The sequence below is a fragment of the Cryptomeria japonica genome, unplaced genomic scaffold (genome assembly GCF_030272615.1).
Source record: "Cryptomeria japonica unplaced genomic scaffold, Sugi_1.0 HiC_scaffold_341, whole genome shotgun sequence".
Lineage (NCBI taxonomy): Eukaryota > Viridiplantae > Streptophyta > Pinopsida > Cupressales > Cupressaceae > Cryptomeria > Cryptomeria japonica.
In genome coordinates, this window is record NW_026729163.1 from 2,717 (window position 1) to 20,000 (window position 17,284).

The 17,284-nt window shown below is 59.8% G+C and overlaps 1 non-coding gene across 1 annotated transcript; it reads right to left on the bottom strand.

Moving 5' to 3' along the window:
- Positions 1-4,238: 4,238 nt before the first annotated feature.
- LOC131870652 (5S ribosomal RNA) lies at positions 4,239-4,357 on the bottom strand. The gene has a single exon (XR_009368957.1). It is a non-coding gene; the product is annotated as a 5S ribosomal RNA (ribosomal RNA).
- Positions 4,358-17,284: the final 12,927 nt, after the last annotated feature.

Consider the following 17,284-nt stretch of genomic DNA (forward strand, 5'->3'; position numbering starts at 1 on the left):
GGAGCCCGGTTTGCCCCGGGTGCGCACCTCGCGTGCACCTTCGCCGGGGTGGGCACCTCGGCTGGGTTGCGCGCCCTGGTGCGCACCAAGGAGCGCTCTGAAGTGTGCTCCAAGGTGCGGCGTGCACGAAGTCGGAGCCCGGTTTGCCCCGGGTGTGCACCTCGCGTGCACCTTCGCTGCGGTGGGCACCTTGGCTGGGTTGCGCGCCTTGGTGGGCACCATGCAGTGCACGAAGTCGGAGCCCGGTTTGCCCCGGGCGCGCACCTCCGCCAGGGTGGGCACCTTGGTGCGCACAACTTGCCTGGGCTGCGCACCAGGAAGGGCTCAAGATGGCACCCGCGTTCCGTTTTTTTCACTATCTTTCAGAACGGAAATTTTAAAATATCGTTTTTTTTTGCCTTTTCTGGAAATTAGTGAAGGCAGCGCATCAAAGGTGCGCAACGCTGGTGCGAACCTGGGAGCGCTCCGATGTGTGCTCCAAGGTGCGGCGTGCACGAAGTCGGACCCCGGTTTGCCCCGGGTGCGCACCTCGCGTGCACCTTGGTGCGCACACCTTGGCTGGGTTGCGCGCCCTGGTGGGCACCATGGTGCGCACCAAGGAGCGCTCCGAAGTGTGCTCCAAGGTGCGGCGTGCACGAAGTCGGAGCCCGGTTTGCCCCGGGTGCGCACCTCGCGTGCACCTTCGCCGCGGTGGGCACCATGGCGTGCACGAAGTCGGAGCCCGGTTTGCCCCGGGTGCGCACCTCGCGTGCACCTTCGCCGGGGTGGGCACCTTGGTGTGCAGACCTTGGCTGGGTTGCGCGCCCTGGTGGGCACCATGGTGCGCACCAAGGAGCGCTCCGAAGTGTGCTCCAAGGTGCGGCCTGCACGAAGTCGGAGCCCGGTTTGCCCCGGGTGTGCACCTCGGGTGGGCACCTTGGTGCGCATGCCTTGCCTGGGCTGCGCACCAGGGCGGGCTCAAGATGGCACCCGCGTTCCTTTTTTTTCACTATCTTTCAAAACGGAAATTTTAAAATCTCATTTTTTTTTGCCTTTTTCTGGAAATTAGTGAAGGCAGCGCATCAAAGGTGCGCACCTCGCTGCCCACCACGGTGCGCAACGCCGGTGGGCACCCGGGAGTGCTTCGAAGTGTGCTCCAAGGTGCTGCGTGCACGTTGTCGGAGCCCGGTTTGCCCCGGGTGCGCACCTCGCGTGCACCTTCGTCGGGGTGGGCACCTTGGCTGGGTTTGCCCCGGCTGCGCTCCGAAGCGGGGTTATTGGAGCGCCGCCTCTTTTTTTGTCGGAGCGTTTGGTGGGGTTTCTCGCATTGGCTCTTCCGAGGCCCGGTTGCCACCCTGGCGCGCACGAAGTCGGAAGTAGGGTTAATTGCCCGGGTGCGCACCTTTGCCAGGGTGGGCACCTTACCTGGGCTGCGCACCAGGGCGGGCTCAAGATGGCACGCGCGTTCCGTTTTTTTCACTATCTTTCAAAACGGAAATTTTAAAATCTCCTTTTTTTTTTGCCTTTTCTGGAAATTAGTGAAGGCAGCGCATCAAAGGTGCGCACCTCGCTGCCCACCTTGGTGTGCTCTGAGGTGCGCACCCGGGAGCGCTACGAAGTGTGCTCCAAGGTGCGGCGTGCACGTTGTCGGAGCCCGGTTTGCCCCGGGTGCGCACCTCGCCTGCACCTTGGCCGGGGTGGGCACCTTGGCTGGGTTTGCCCAGGGTGCGCTCCGAAGCGGGGTTACTGGAGCGCCCCCTCTTTTTTTGTCAGAGCGTTTGGTGGGGTTTCTCGCATTGGCTCTTCCCAGGCCCGGTTGTTGGGTGCGCTCCCACCCTGGCGCGCGCGAAGTTGGAAGTTGGGTTAATTGCCCGGGCGCGCACCTTCGCCAGGGTGGGCACCTTGGTGCGCACACCTTGGCTGGGCTGCGCACCAGGGCGGGCTCAAGATGGCACCAGCATTCCCTTTTTCTCACTATCTTTCAAAACGGAAATTTTAAAATCTCGTTTTTTTTTTGCCTTTTATGGAAATTAGTGAAGGCATCGCATCAAAGGTGCGCACCTCGCTGCCCACCTTGGTGTGCTCCGAGGTGCCCACCACGGTGCGCAACGCCGGTGCGAACCCGGGAGCGCCCCGATGTGTGCTCCAAGGTGCGGCGTGCACGAAGTCGGACCCCGGTTTGCCCCGGGTGCGCACCTCGCGTGCACCTTGGTGCGCACACCTTGGCTGGGTTGCGCGGCCTGGTGGGCACCATGGTGCGCACCAAGGAGCGCTCCGAAGTGTGCTCCAAGGTGCGGCGTGCACGAAGTCGGAGCCCGGTTTGCCCCGGGTACGCACCTCGCGTGCACCTTCGCCGGGGTGGGCACCTCGGCTGGGTTGCGCGCCCTGGTGCGCACCAAGGAGCGCTCCGAAGTGTGCTCCAAGGTGCGGCGTGCACGAAGTCGGAGCCCGGTTTGCCCCGGGTGCGCACCTTCGCCGCGGTGCGCACCATGGCGTGCACGAAGTCGGAGCCCGGTTTGCCCCGGGTGCGCACCTCGCGTGCACCTTCGGCGGGGTTGCGCGCCCTGGTGGGCACCATGGTGCGCACCAAGGAGCGCTCCGAAGTGTGCTCCAAGGTGCGGCGTGCACGAAGTCGGAGCCCGGTTTGCCCCGGGTGCGCACCTCGCGTGCACCTTCGGCGGGGTTGCGCGCCCTGGTGGGCACCATGGTGCGCACCAAGGAGCGCTCCGAAGTGTGCTCCAAGGTGCGGCGTGCACGAAGTCGGAGCCCGGTTTGCCCCGGGTGCGCACCTCGCGTGCACCTTCGCCGCGGTGGGCACCATGGCGTGCACGAAGTCGGAGCCCGGTTTGCCCCGGGTGCGCACCTCGCGTGCACCTTCGCCGGGGTGGGCACCTCGGCTGGGTTGCGCGCCCTGGTGCGCACCAAGGAGCGCTCCGAAGTGTGCTCCAAGGTGCGGCGTGCACGAAGTCGGAGCCCGGTTTGCCCCGGGTGCGCACCTCGCGTGCACCTTCGCCAGGGTGGGCACCTCGGTGCGCACACCTTCTCAATGTTTTCTTGCCTTTTCTGGAAATTGGTGAAGGCAGCGCATCAAAGGTGCGCACCTCGGTGTGCTCCGAGGTGCGAACCCGAGAGCGCTCCGAGGTGCCCACGAAGTCGAAAGTCGGGTTAATTGCATTGTTTTCCCCGGGTGCGCTCCGAGGTGCGCAACATCGGCGCGCACCAAGGAGGGCTCCGAAGTGTGCTCCAAGGTGCGCACGATGGCGTGCACCTCTGGTGCGCACGATTCGGAGCTCGGTTTGACCGGGGTGCGCACACCTTGGCTGGGTTGCGCACCTTTTGTGCGCTCCAAGGTGCGCACGAAGTCGGAGCTCGGTTTGCCCCGGGTGCGCACCTTCGCCAGGGTGCGCACCTTGATGCGCACGCCTTGGCTGGGCTGCGCACCTTGGTGGGCGCCATGGTGCGCACCTTTCGTGCGCTCCAAGGTGCGCACGAAGTCGGAGCTCGGTTTGCCCCGGGTGCGCACCTTGGTGGGCGCCATGGTGCACTCCGAGGTGCCCAAGATTGGTGCGCACCAAGGAGCGCTCCGAAGTGCGCTCCAAGGTGCGCGCGAAGTCGAAAGTTGGGTTAATTGTCCGGTTTGCCTCGGGTGCGCACCTTGCGTGCACCTTCGCCAGGGTGGGCGCCTTGGTGCGCACACCTTGGCTGGGCTGCGCACACCTTGGCACCCGCGTTTCCTTCATTTTAAATTTTTTTTTTTTACAATCTCTCAAGTGGGAAATTCTATAATCTCAACTTTTTTTGCCTTTTCAGGAAACTTTTGAATGGAGCGCATCATTGGTGCGCTCCGAAGTGTGCTCCAAAGCTCTCTCCAGCTGCGTGCACCTGCCCCGGCCGCGCACCCGGCCCCGCCCAGCTTCGCTCACCTGTCCCGGGCGTCTGGTGCGGAACCTTAGAGTAAGAAACATCACCGTGCACCTTGGCCAACGTGCGCGACTCGACCGAGCGCGCACTGGCCGAGGTGCACACCGATTTCACCTGGGTGCGCGCGCAGCACCTCGGGCGCACCGGGGTGCGCGCACAACGCCCGGGTTGCACCGTGGCCTGTGTGCTCGGGGCGCCTCGGGTGCGCGCTCGGTGTCGCCCCCCGCGCGCGCGGTAGTGCGGGCAGCGCACCCCGGCCCGGCCCGGCCCCGACGAGAACGCAAACGGGCAAAAGGTTTATTCAAATAGCATTGCGACGCCCGGCGAAAAACTAAAAAAGGGTGCAACACCGGGACTTCCCGGGAGGTCACCCATCCCAGTACTACTCCGGCCCAAGCGCGCTTAACTGCGGAGTTCTGATGGGATCCGGTGCACTAACGCTGGTATGATCGCACCCGTTATGAGCTTGTCGCAGTGTGTACTTAGCAAACCGCGACCCACGTGCGAATCCACCCCGGCCACCCACCCCCGTCGAGGTGCACACCCTCCCTCGCGAAGTGCGCCCCGTTCGCCAAGTGTGAGCCCTGCCCGGGTGCGCGCACCTTGCTAGGGCGTCGGGTGTGCACCCGGCCCGGCCTACGTGCGTGCACCTGGAGGGGGCGTCGTGTGCGTGCAGTGTCCCGTCTGCAACGCGGTGCCCACACACCACCTCGGGCGCAACGACCTGCGCTCACATGTGGGCCGAGTGCACCTTGGTGCATGTTCGGGGCGCCTCGGGTGCACGCTCGATCTTGCCCCGGTGCACCAAGGCGCTCGGTTTGCCCCGGGTGCGCACTTGGTGCAAGGTGGGCACCCAAAATAGGGATCAAGCACCAAAACACAAGTTTCGGGATGCAAAATGGGACCCAAGGACCACAAATGCGTTCCAAGACCCATGATGGGTCCACGAGAACAAAAATGTGTTCCGAGACTTAATAAACAAATATTGGGTTTTAGGAGAAGAAACATGCTCTGATGCCCAAAACGAGAATCGACCCCGAAAAGGCCACAGGCCAAAAGTGGGATGCGAGACAAAAAAAAATGGGACCCGAGGACCAAAATTGGGTTCCCAGGTCGAAGACAGGGCAACCGGACAAGAAACGACCTCTAAGGCTCGAAATGAGTCCCGACGACTAAAACTTGACAAGAAGCACCCATCAGGCACCCAACTCGACACCCATGGGATGCCGACCCACCCGGGCTTCCACCTAGCACACCTTGGCACCCACCCACCCTCGCACCCAACCTCGCACCCAACTTAGCACCTTTGAACCCACATTGGCACTCACCCTGACCCTGGCACCTTGGAACCCACATTGGCACTCACCTTGACCCTGGCACCCACCTTTGCACTCACCTTGGGACCCACCCTGGCTCCCACCTCGGCACCCACCCAGACACCCACCTTGGTTCCTTGGCACCCACCTTGGATCCTTGGCACCCACCCCGACACCCACCTTGGCACGCAACTTGGCTACTTGCCACCCACCTTGGCTCCTTGACGCCCACCCCGACAACCACCCCGTGACCTACCCTGGCTAGGGTTGGTGCACACCCACCCTGGTGCCCACCTTGGCACCCACCCTATGACCCACCTTGGCACGCACCTTAGTACCCACCCCGTTACCCACCCTAGGACCCACCCCGTGACCCACCTTGGCCAGGGTGGGTGCACCCACCCTGGTGCCCACCTTGGCACCCACCCATCCTAGCACCCAGCCTGTGACCGGGCTTGGAACCCAACCTTGCACCCGCACCCGTCTTGGCCAGTGTGGGTGCGCACCCATCCTGGCACCCACGTTGTGACACACCCTTTAACCCACGCACCCTAGCACCCACGTTGGCACCCACCTTGGAACCCAACCTAGCAACTTGGCACCCACCCCGTGACCCACCTTGGCATCCACCATAGCAGTCGCCGACTTGGCACCCACCTCGGCACCCACCTTGACACTTGTGGACCCACCTTGCCACTCACCCTAGCATCGACCCATCCTAGCACCCACCCTGGCACCTTTGCACCCTAGCACTCACCCATCCTAGCACCTAACCTGTGACCCACCTTGACACTCACCCTCGCACCCACCTTGGAACCCAACCTAGCACCCACCCACCCTGACACCAACCCTAGCACCTACCCACCCTTGCACCCACCCTGTGACCCATCTTGGCACCCACCCATCCTACCACTCAACCTATCACCCACCTTCTCACCCACCTTGGCATCCACCTTAGCACCCACCCACACTGGCACCTTGGCACCCACCTCGGGCAAGGTGGGTGCACACCCACCCTGGCACCCAATTTAGAACCCACCGAGCATGTTACCCACCTTGGCACCCACATTGCAGCCCACCCTAGTACCCACCCTATGACCCACATTGGCATCCACACCCTAGCACCCAGGCACCTCGACACCCGCCTTGACACCCACCCTAGCACTGAACCTGTGACCCACCTTGGAACTCACCCTAGAACCCACCCACCCTGTGAACCACCTTGGCATCCACCTTAGCACCCACCCACCTTGGCACCCACTCTAGCACTCACCCATCCTAACACCCAACTTGTTACCCACCTTGGCACCCGCCCTCGCGTCCACCTTGAAACCCACCCTAGCACCCACCCACGCAGGAGCCCACCTTGGCACCCAACCTAACACCCACGCATCCTGGCACCCAACTTGTGACCCACCTTGGAACCCACCCTAGTACCCACCTTTGAACCCACTATATCACCAACCCACCTTGGCACCCACCCTATGACCCTCTTTGGAATCCACCCTAGCACGCACCCACCCTGGCACCCACCATGGAGCGCACCCTAGCACCCACCCACCTCGGCACGCACCTCAACACCCACCTTGGTGTGCGCACTGCGCCAACCTCTCAAAGACCCTATGTGGTGCGCTCCAAAGTGTACACCTTTGGTGCGCTCCAAGGTGCGCACCTTTGGTGCACACCGAGGTGCACACCAAAGTGTGCACCGAGGTGAGCACCAAAGTGCACTCCAGGGTGCACACCAAGGCGTGCACCTTTGGTGCGGTCAATGCAAACGAATTCGGAAGTTGGGGTCGATGTCCTAATCGCTGCTGCAGACTACACGTATGAGAATCGGACAAATAGCTTTATATAGGGGAGGTGTTGCGTTTGATGGGTCGACTCCCCTGGTTGTGTGCACTGCACCAACTTCAAAGACCCTGTCTTGTTTAAGAAGTCAAAAGTTGGGGTGGATGTCCTAATCATTGCTGCAGTCTACGCATGTATGAGAATCAGACAAATAGCTTATATAGGGGAGGTGTTGCATTCGGTGGGTTGACTCCCCTGGTTGTGCGCACTGCGCCAACCTCAAAGACCCCGCATAGCAGAAGAAGTCGGAAGTCGGATTTTGGTGAGCACCAAGGCGTGCACCTTTGGTGCGGTCAACGCAGACGAATTCAGAAGTTGGGGTGGATGTCCTAATCGTTGTTGCAGGCTACACATGTATGAGAATCAGACAAATAGCTTATATAGGGGAGGTGTTGGGTTTGATGGGTCAACTCCCTTGGTTGTGCGCATTACGCCAACCTCAAAGACCTTGTTTTCGTTAAGAAGTCAAAAGTTGGGGTCAATGTCCTAATGGCTCCTGCAGGCTACACATGTATGAGAATCGGACAAATAGCTTATATAGGGGAGGTGTTGGGTTTGATGGGTCGACTCCCCTGGTTGTGCGCATTACGTCAACCTCAAAGACCTTGTTTTCGTTAAGAAGTCAAAAGTTGGGGTCGATGTCCTAATTGCTCCTGTAGACTACACATGTATGAGAATCAGACAAATAGCTTATATAGGGGAGGTGTTGGGTTTGATGGGTTGACTCCCCTAGTTGTTCGCATTACACCAACCTCAAAGACCTTGTTTTCGTTTAGAAGCCGAAAGTTGGGGTCGATGTCCTAATTGCTCCTGCAGGCTACGCATGTATGAGAATCAGACAAATAGCTTATATAGGGGAGGTGTTGGGTTTGATGGGTCGACTCCCCTGGTTGTGCGCATTGCGCCAACCTCAAAGACCCTGCATTGCGGATGAAGTCGAAAGTCAGAGTTTGGTGTGCTACAAGGTGTGGTCGAAGGTGCTCACCTAGGTGTGCACCTTTGGAGCACAGGAAAAGTGCCCTCCAAAAGTGCGCACCTTTGGAGTGCACAAAAGTGCCCTCCAAAAGTGCGCACCTTTGGAGCGCAGAAAAGTGCCCTCCAAAAAGTGCCCTCCAAAAGTGCGCACCTTTGGAGCGCAGAAAAGTGCCCTCCAAAAAGTGCCCTCCAAAAGTGCGCACCTTTGGAGCGCAGAAAAGTGCCCTCCAAAAAGTGCCCTCCAAAAGTGCGCACCTTTGGAGCGCAGAAAAGTGCCCTCCAAAAAGTGCCCTCCAAAAGTGCGCACCTTTGGAGCGCAGAAAAGTGCCCTCCAAAAAGTGCCCTCCAAAAGTGCGCACCTTTGGAGCGCAGAAAAGTGCCCTCCAAAAAGTGCCCTCCAAAAGTGCGCACCTTTGGAGCGCAGAAAAGTGCCCTCCAAAAAGTGCCCTCCAAAAGTGCGCACCTTTGGAGCGCAGAAAAGTGCCCTCCAAAAAGTGCCCTCCAAAAGTGCGCACCTTTGGAGCGCAGAAAAGTGCCCTCCAAAAAGTGCCCTCCAAAAGTGCGCACCTTTGGAGCGCAGAAAAGTGCCCTCCAAAAGTGCGCACCTTTGGAGCGCACAAAAGTGCCCTCCAAAAGTGCGCACTTTTGGTGCGCACCAAGGCGCTGGTTCGGTCGTTGCAGGCGAGTTCGGAAGTTGGGGTCGATGTCCTGAGCGGAGGTGCAAACTACACAGGTGTCGGAATCGGACAAATAGCTTATATAGGGGAGGTGTATGCTTCGATGGGTCGACTCCCCAGGTTGAGCGCACCGCGCCAACCTCAAAGACCCTACGGTATGGATGAAGTCGGAAGTTGGGTCCGATGACCGATTCGATTAGTAGGTATGCTCATGAGGTCGGAATTTGGGTCCGATGACCTGCCATGTGCAGGAAGGCGAATGTTGACACTGTGCGTTGCAAGGTGCACACCAAGGCGCTGGTGCGGTCTTTTTAGTCGAGTTCGGAAGTTGGGGTCGATGTCCTGATCGGAGGTGCAAGCTACACAGGTGTGGGAATCGGACAAATAGCTTATATAGGGGAGGTGTATGCTTCGTTGGGTCGACTCCCCGGGTTGAGCGCACCGCGCCAACCTCAAAGACCCTACGGTATGGATGAAGTCGGAAGTTGGGTCCGATGACCGATTCGATATGTAGGCATACTCGCGAGGTCGGAATTTGGGTCCGATGACCTGCCACGTGCAGGAAGGCGAATGTTGGCACTGTGCGTTGCAAGGTGCGCACCAAGGCGCTGGTTCGGTCGTTGGAGGCGAGTTCGGAAGTTGGGGTCGATGTCTTGATCGGAGGTGCAAACTACACAGGTGTGGGAATCGGACAAATAGCTTATATAGGGGAGGTGTATGCTTCGTTGGGTCGACTCCCCGGGTTGAGCGCACCGCGCCAACCTCAAAGACCCTACGGTATGGATGAAGTCGGAAGTTGGGTCCGATGACCGATTCGATATGTAGGCATACTCGCGAGGTCGGAATTTGGGTCCGATGACCTGCCATGTGCAGGAAGGCGAATGTTGGGACTGTGCGTCGCAAGGTGCGCACCAAGGCGCTGGTGCCGTCGTTGCAGTCGAGTTCGGAAGTTGGGGTCGATGTCCTGGTCAGAGGTGCAAACTACACAGGTGTGGGAATCGGACAAATAGCTTATATAGGGGAGGTGTATGCTTCGATGGGTCGACTCCCTGGGTTGAGCGCACCGCGCCAACCTCAAAGACCCTACAGTATGGATGAAGTCGGAAGTTGGGTCCGATGACCGATTCGATACGTAGGCATATTGGCGAGGTCTGAATTTGTGTCCGATGACCTGCCATGCGCAGGAAGGCGGAATTTGGGTCCGATGACCGAGTTGATGGCGTGCCATGCGCAGAAAGGCGGAATTTGGGTCCGATGACCGAGTTGATGTTGATGGCCCGCCATGCACAGGAAGGCGGAATTTGGGTCCGATGACCGATTTGAAGGCGTGCCATACGCAAAAAGGCGGAGTTTGGGTCCGATGACCGAGTTGATATTGATGGCCCGCCATGCGCAGGAAGGCGGAATTTGGGTCCGATGACCTGACATACGCATGGAGTCCGACTCGGGGGCCGATGTTCGATTCGATGACTTGCATTGTGGGTAAAGTCGGAAGTTGTGGTCTTTGACCCGATTCGATGACCAGACTTCGGCTGCTTGAGAATCGGACAAATAACTTATATAGGGGAGGTAGTGTTCTCGAGCATCCTCCCCCCGTGCCCGTTTATGTCGATTGATGCTGGTGCTCGACTGGTTGGAGCGCTCGGATGCAAAAATCTTGCACCAGGATTTATCGATTGTGATGGACACGGCAAGTCTCCTGATTGCTATGCAGGAGCTCATCGTGAATCTCTATGCGGCCTTGGTATGGACTCGACCTGCGGAATGGTTCGGCAATGGTAGTCGCTCCAACACGTCCTTGCAATGGCCACAGAGGTGATTCGACTAGAGCTCCAGTCTAGCTTTTGGGTTGCTTGGCGGACTGGTATAGCCGCGATCGAGTTCCGGCCATGAACGTTTTAGATAGCTCTTGGGCTTTCTGGGACGGAAGTCGGAAGTTTGGGCTGTTGTCCGATTTGATGACCATTCTTCGGATGTGTGAGAATCGGACAAATAACTTATATAGGGGACTGTGTTGTCTCACGCAGCCCCCTCCGTGCCCCTCTATCTCGACCGATGTTGGTGCTTGAAAGGGTTGGGATCGCTCGGATTTATAAACGTGCACCACCATTTGTCGAGTGTGAGGGACGCGGCAGGTCTCCTAAATGCTATGCGGGCGCTCTCTGAGAATCTCTATCCGGCCTCGACACAGACTAGTCTTGCTGAATGGTTTGGCACTGGTAGTCGATCCAACACGTCGTTGTTGTGGCCGCCTAGGCGATTCGATTCGAGCCCCCGTCTAGCTTTTGGGTTGCTTGGCGGATTTTGCCCTATCCGCAAGTGAGCTCGGTCCCTAAACGTTCGAGAAACCCGATTGCTATGCGCCGACTCTCTTTCTTGCGAGCCTCCATCTAGCTTTTGGGTCTCTACGGAACGGAAGTCGGAATCTGGGACCGTTGTTTGATTCGACGAGGCAGACTACGGTTGTGCGAGAATCGGACAAATAACTTATATAGGGGAGGTGTTGACTGGAGCATTCTCCCCCGTGCCCCTCTAACTCGACCAATGCTGGCGCTCGAACGGTGGTAGCGCTCGGATTTTCATTGAGCGCCAGCATTGGTCGATTTAGAGGGGCATGCGAGATTCCCGAATGCTATGCGAGGGCTCTAACGGAAATGTCTATTGGTTTCGGTATGGATGCAATTGCGAGTGGTTCGGCAAAGGTAGTCGTTCCGATGCGTCCATGTCGTGGCCAAATCGATAATTCGATTTGAGCCCTCGTATAGCATTTGGGTCTCTCGATGTGATTCCGCATTCCAGTCCCTTTGGGCACTGCTTGAGCCGCATCCCAGGGGGTTCCCTTCCCAATAATCTGCCTCGCAACCCGATTGCTATGCGGTGAGGCTCCTCGGCCGCCTCGGAACTATCTGTGTATCAGACGCATCGCGGGATAAGGGGTTGGCAACGGTAGTCGCCCCAAGCGCGTCCGATGCTTGGACCATTCCGAGGCGGCCCTGAAGCCTCTTCCGTCTAGCCGTTGGGTCCTTCTCGCCGCATCCCTCGCCTCGCACCCCGATTGCTATGCGGTGAGGCTCCTCGGCCGCCTCGGAACTATCTGTGTATCGGACGCGTCGCGGGATAAGGGGTTGTCACTGGTAGTCGCCCCAAGCGCGTCCGATGCTTGGACCATTCCGAGGCGGCCCTGAAGCCTCTTCCGTCTAGCCGTTGGGTCCTTCTCGCCGCATCCCTCGCCTCGCACCCCGATTGCTATGCGGTGAGGCTCCTCGGCCGCCTCGGAACTATCTGTGTATCGGACGCGTCGCGGGATAAGGGGTTGTCACTGGTAGTCGCCCCAAGCGCGTCCGATGCTTGGACCATTCCGAGGCGGCCCTGAAGCCTCTTCCGTCTAGCCGTTGGGTCCTTCTCGCCGCATCCCTCGCCTCGCACCCCGATTGCTATGCGGTGAGGCTCCTCGGCCGCCTCGGAACTATCTGTGTATCGGACGCGTCGCGGGATAAGGGGTTGTCATTGGTAGTCGCCCCAAGCGCGTCCGATGCTTGGACCATTCCGAGGCGGCCCTGAAGCCTCTTCCGTCTAGCCGTTGGGTCCTTCTCGCCGCATCCCTCGCCTCGCACCCCGATTGCTATGCGGTGAGGCTCCTCGGCCGCCTCGGAACTATCTGTGTATCGGACGCGTCGCGGGATAAGGGGTTGTCACTGGTAGTCGCCCCAAGCGCGTCCGATGCTTGGACCATTCCGAGGCGGCCCTGAAGCCTCTTCCGTCTAGCCGTTGGGTCCTTCTCGCCGCATCCCTCGCCTCGCACCCCGATTGCTATGCGGTGAGGCTCCTCGGCCGCCTCGGAACTATCTGTGTATCGGACGCGTCGCGGGATAAGGGGTTGTCACTGGTAGTCGCCCCAAGCGCGTTCGATGCTTGGACCATTCCGAGGCGGCCCTGAAGCCTCTTCCGTCTAGCCGTTGGGTCCTTCTCGCCGCATCCCTCGCCTCGCACCCCGATTGCTATGCGGTGAGGCTCCTCGGCCGCCTTGGAACTATCTGTGTATCGGACGCGTCGCGGGATAAGGGGTTGTCACTGGTAGTCGCCCCAAGCGCGTCCGATGCTTGGACCATTCCGAGGCGGACCCGAAGCCTCTTCCGTCTAGCCGTTGGGTCCTTCTCGCCGCATCCTTCGCCTCGCACCCCGATTGCTATGCGGTGAGGCTCCTCGGCCGCCTCGGAACTATCTGTGTATCGGACGCGTCGCGGGATAAGGGGTTGTCACTGGTAGTCGCCCCAAGCGCGTCCGATGCTTGGACCATTCCGAGGCGGACCCGAAGCCTCTTCCGTCTAGCCGTTGGGTCCTTCTCGCCGCATCCCTCGCCTCGCACCCCGATTGCTATGCGGTGAGGCTCCTCGGCCGCCTTGGAACTATCTGTGTATCGGACGCGTCGCGGGATAAGGGGTTGTCACTGGTAGTCGCCCCAAGCGCGTCCGATGCTTGGACCATTCCGAGGCGGACCCGAAGCCTCTTCCGTCTAGCCGTTGGGTCCTTCTCGCCGCATCCCTCGCCTCGCACCCCGATTGCTATGCGGTGAGGCTCCTCGGCCGCCTTGGAACTATCTGTGTATCGGACGCGTCGCGGGATAAGGGGTTGTCACTGGTAGTCGCCCCAAGCGCGTCCGATGCTTGGACCATTCCGAGGCGGACCCGAAGCCTCTTCCGTCTAGCCGTTGGGTCCTTCTCGCCGCATCCCTCGCCTCGCACCCCGATTGCTATGCGGTGAGGCTCCTCGGCCGCCTTGGAACTATCTGTGTATCGGACGCGTCGCGGGATAAGGGGTTGTCACTGGTAGTCGCCCCAAGCGCGTCCGATGCTTGGACCATTCCGAGGCGGCCCCGAAGCCTCTTCCGTGTAGCCGTTGGGTCCTTCTCGCCGCATCCCTCGCCTCGCACCCCGATTGCTATGCGGTGAGGCTCCTCGGCCGCCTTGGAACTATCTGTGTATCGGACGCGTCGCGGGATAAGGGGTTGTCACTGGTAGTCGCCCCAAGCGCGTCCGATGCTTGGACCATTCCGAGGCGGCCCCGAAGCCTCTTCCGTGTAGCCGTTGGGTCCTTCTCGCCGCATCCCTCGCCTCGCACCCCGATTGCTATGCGGTGAGGCTCCTCGGCCGCCTTGGAACTATCTGTGTATCGGACGCGTCGCGGGATAAGGGGTTGTCACTGGTAGTCGCCCCAAGCGCGTCCGATGCTTGGACCATTCCGAGGCGGACCTGAAGCCTCTTCCCTCTAGCCGTTGGGGCTTTCTCGCCGCATCCCTCGCCTCGCACCCTGATTGCTATGCTGTGAGGCTCCTCGGCCGCCTTGGAACTATCTGTGTATCGGACGCATCGCGGGATAAGGGGTTGGCAGTGGTAGTCGCCCCAAGCGCATCCGATGCTTGGACCATTCCGAGGCGGCCCTGCAGCCTCTTCCGTCTAGCCGTTGGGGCCATCTCGCCGCATCCCCCACCTCGCACCACGATTGCTATGCGGTGAGGCTCCTTGGCCGCCTCGGAACTATCTGTGTATCGGACGCATCGCGGGATAAGGGGTTGTCACTGGTAGTCGCCCCAAGCGCGTCCGATGCTTGGACTATTCCGAGGCGGCCCTGCAGCCTCTTCCGTCTAGCCGTTGGGGCCATCTCGCTGCATCCCCCACCTCCTCGGCCGCCTCGGAACTATCTGTGTATCGGACGCATCGCGGGATAAGGGGTTGGCAGTGGTAGTCGCCCCAAGCGCGTCCGATGCTTGGACTATTCCGAGGCAGCCCTGCAGCCTCTTCCGTCTAGCCTTTGGGGCCATCTCGCCGCATCCCTCGCCTCGCACCCCGATTGCTATGCGGTGAGGCTCCTCGGCCGCCTGGGAACTATCTTCGTATCGGACGCATCGCGGGATAAGGGGTTGTCACTGGTAGTCGCCCCAAGCGCGTCCGATGCTTGGACTATTCCGAGGCGGCCCTGTGGCCTCTTCCGTCTAGCCGTTGGGGCCATCTCGCCGCATCCCCCACCTCGCACCCCGATTGCTATGCGGTGAGGCTCTTCGGCCGCCTTGGAACTATCTTCGTATCGGACGCATCGCGGGATAAGGGGTTGTCACTGGTAGTGGCCCCAAGCGCGTCCGATGCTTGGACTATTCCGAGGCGGCCCTGCAGCCTCTTCCGTCTAGCCGTTGGGGCCATCTCGCCGCATCCCCCACCTCGCACCCCGATTGCTATGCGGTGAGGCTCCTCGGCCGCCTTGGAACTATCTTCGTATCGGACGCATCGCGGGATAAGGGGTTGTCACTGGTAGTCGCCCCAAGCGCGTCCGATGCTTGGACTATTCCGACGCGGCCCTGTGGCCTCTTCCGTCTAGCCGTTGGGGCCATCTCGCCGCATCCCCCACCTCGCACCCCGATTGCTATGCGGTGAGGCTCCTCGGCCGCCTTGGAACCATCTTCGTATCGGACGCATCGCGGGATAGGGGGCTGTCACTGGTAGTCGCCCCAAGCGTGTCCGATGCTTGGACCATTCCTAGGCGGCCCTGAAGCCTCTTCCGTCTAGCCGTTGGGGCCTTCCCGCCCCATCCCTCGCCTCGCACCCCCGATTGCTATGCGGTGAGGCTCCTCGGCCGCCTTGGAACCATCTGTGTATCGGACGCATCGCGGGATAAGGGGTTGGCACTGGCAGTCGCCCCAAGCGCGTCCGATGCTTGGACCATTCCGAGGTGGCCCTGAAGCCTCTTCCGTCTAGCCGTTGGGGCCTTCCCGCCCCATCCCTCGCCTCGCACCCCGATTGATATGCGGTGAGGCTCCTCGGCCGCCTTGGAACTATCTGTGTATCGGACGCATCGCGGGATAAGGGGTTGGCACTGGTAGTCGTCCCAATCGCATCCGATGCTTGGACCATTCCGAGGCGGCCCTGCAGCCTCTTCCGTTTAGCCGTCGGGGCCTTCCCGCCGCATCCCTCGCCTCGCATCCCGATTCCTATGCAGTGAGTCTTCTCGGCCGCCGCGGAACTATACCTGTTATTGCTACTGCATCCTTCGGCTGGTAACCTCCTCTGCCGCCTTGGAACGTTCTCTTTGTCGGACGCGTCGCGGGATAAGGGGTTGGCACTGGTAGTCGCCCCAAGCGCGCCCGATGCATAGACCGCTCCGAGTCGACCTTGCTTTCAGCCTCTCACATGCATAGACCTCTCTGAGTCGACCCTGCAGCCTCTCACGTTTAGCCTTTGGAATCTCGCCTCACAACATGATTGCTATCCTTGATGCATCCCTTGCCTCGAGCCCTGATTGCTTTCTTGGCTGCATCCCTCCTCTCCTCACAGCCCGGTTGTCATCACTGCTTCATCCGTCGCTTCATGCATTCTGGCTGCTGGGCCCTTCCCACCGCACACCTCGATTGCTATCTCTTCTGCATCACACACCCCGATTGCTATCTCTGCTACATCCCTCGGCTCTCACTTCTGCATCCTTCGCCTCACACCTCGATTGCTATCAATGCTGCATCCGTAACCTCACACCCCGATTGCTATGCGGGGAGGCTCCTTGGCCGCCTTGGAAATTTCTGTGTGTCGGACGCACCGCGGGATAAGGGGTTGGCACTGGTAGTCGCCCCAAGTGCGCCCGATTCTTAGACCGCTTCGAGGTGACCTCGTAGCCTCTTTCGTCCAGGCTTCCTGCCTTCAACGCCCTTTTTACACCTCGATTTCTATGCGCGGGCTCGTTGGCGTCTATCACCTCTCTGCGAAGAGTGGCACGATGATTGTTGGGGTAAATCGTAGCAGTCCGATCTCTGGCCTTGGGCCATTGTGAGGGCTGATCGATTTCCTGTGCGCATCTCGTGTTCGCCCAGTAACAGACTCGACGACTTGTAATCGGTCTTGTTCCCGATTGTTCCTGGAGGTAGTCTTCGGAACTCTTGGATTTGACCTGTCACTCGAACTGTCCTCTTCCGAGGATGCTTGTGTGTGTGTGCTTGTGCCATTTCCTTGGCGGTATTAACGAGATATTAAAGAGCGGAGTGAGCGCCTCGCCCAGCTATGTTTGGGGCTCTCACTCCCTTACCCGGTGTGCGACCGCTTTGCACGTAGGTTGCGGAGCATCGCGACTCTTTCGATGTTTGGCGGTTGTCTTCCGGTGATGCGTTGGTCCCGAAGTGCACGTTACTAGCATTTCTGCCATTGTTCTCGATCTTTGGCACGTTCCTTCGTTGCAATTGGATATATATCTCCGTTTATACGCGCAGGCTTCTCCCGCCTATTCAGCGCTGTCCCACTCTCAGCACTCTCGTGGTCTCCTTGGCTTCTCTCTCCCGTGAGCGAGCTCTCTTCTCGAGTCTTTTCCATGTCCCATGGAGGTTGCCTTGCGAAATTCGGGCACACAAACGTGACCGGATAAGAGCGGAATTGCCTATGAGGAGAAGCTCACCTTAGGGAGCAGCAATGCCGAGTGTTTCGACAGAGGGTAGAGGGGGCGTTGTTTGGGCGGTTGCACAAAAGAGTGCTACGTTTGCACTGAAGGTTGCTTCTTCGTCTCCGACGAACTCTTCGAGGCAAAAAAGCTTGTTTA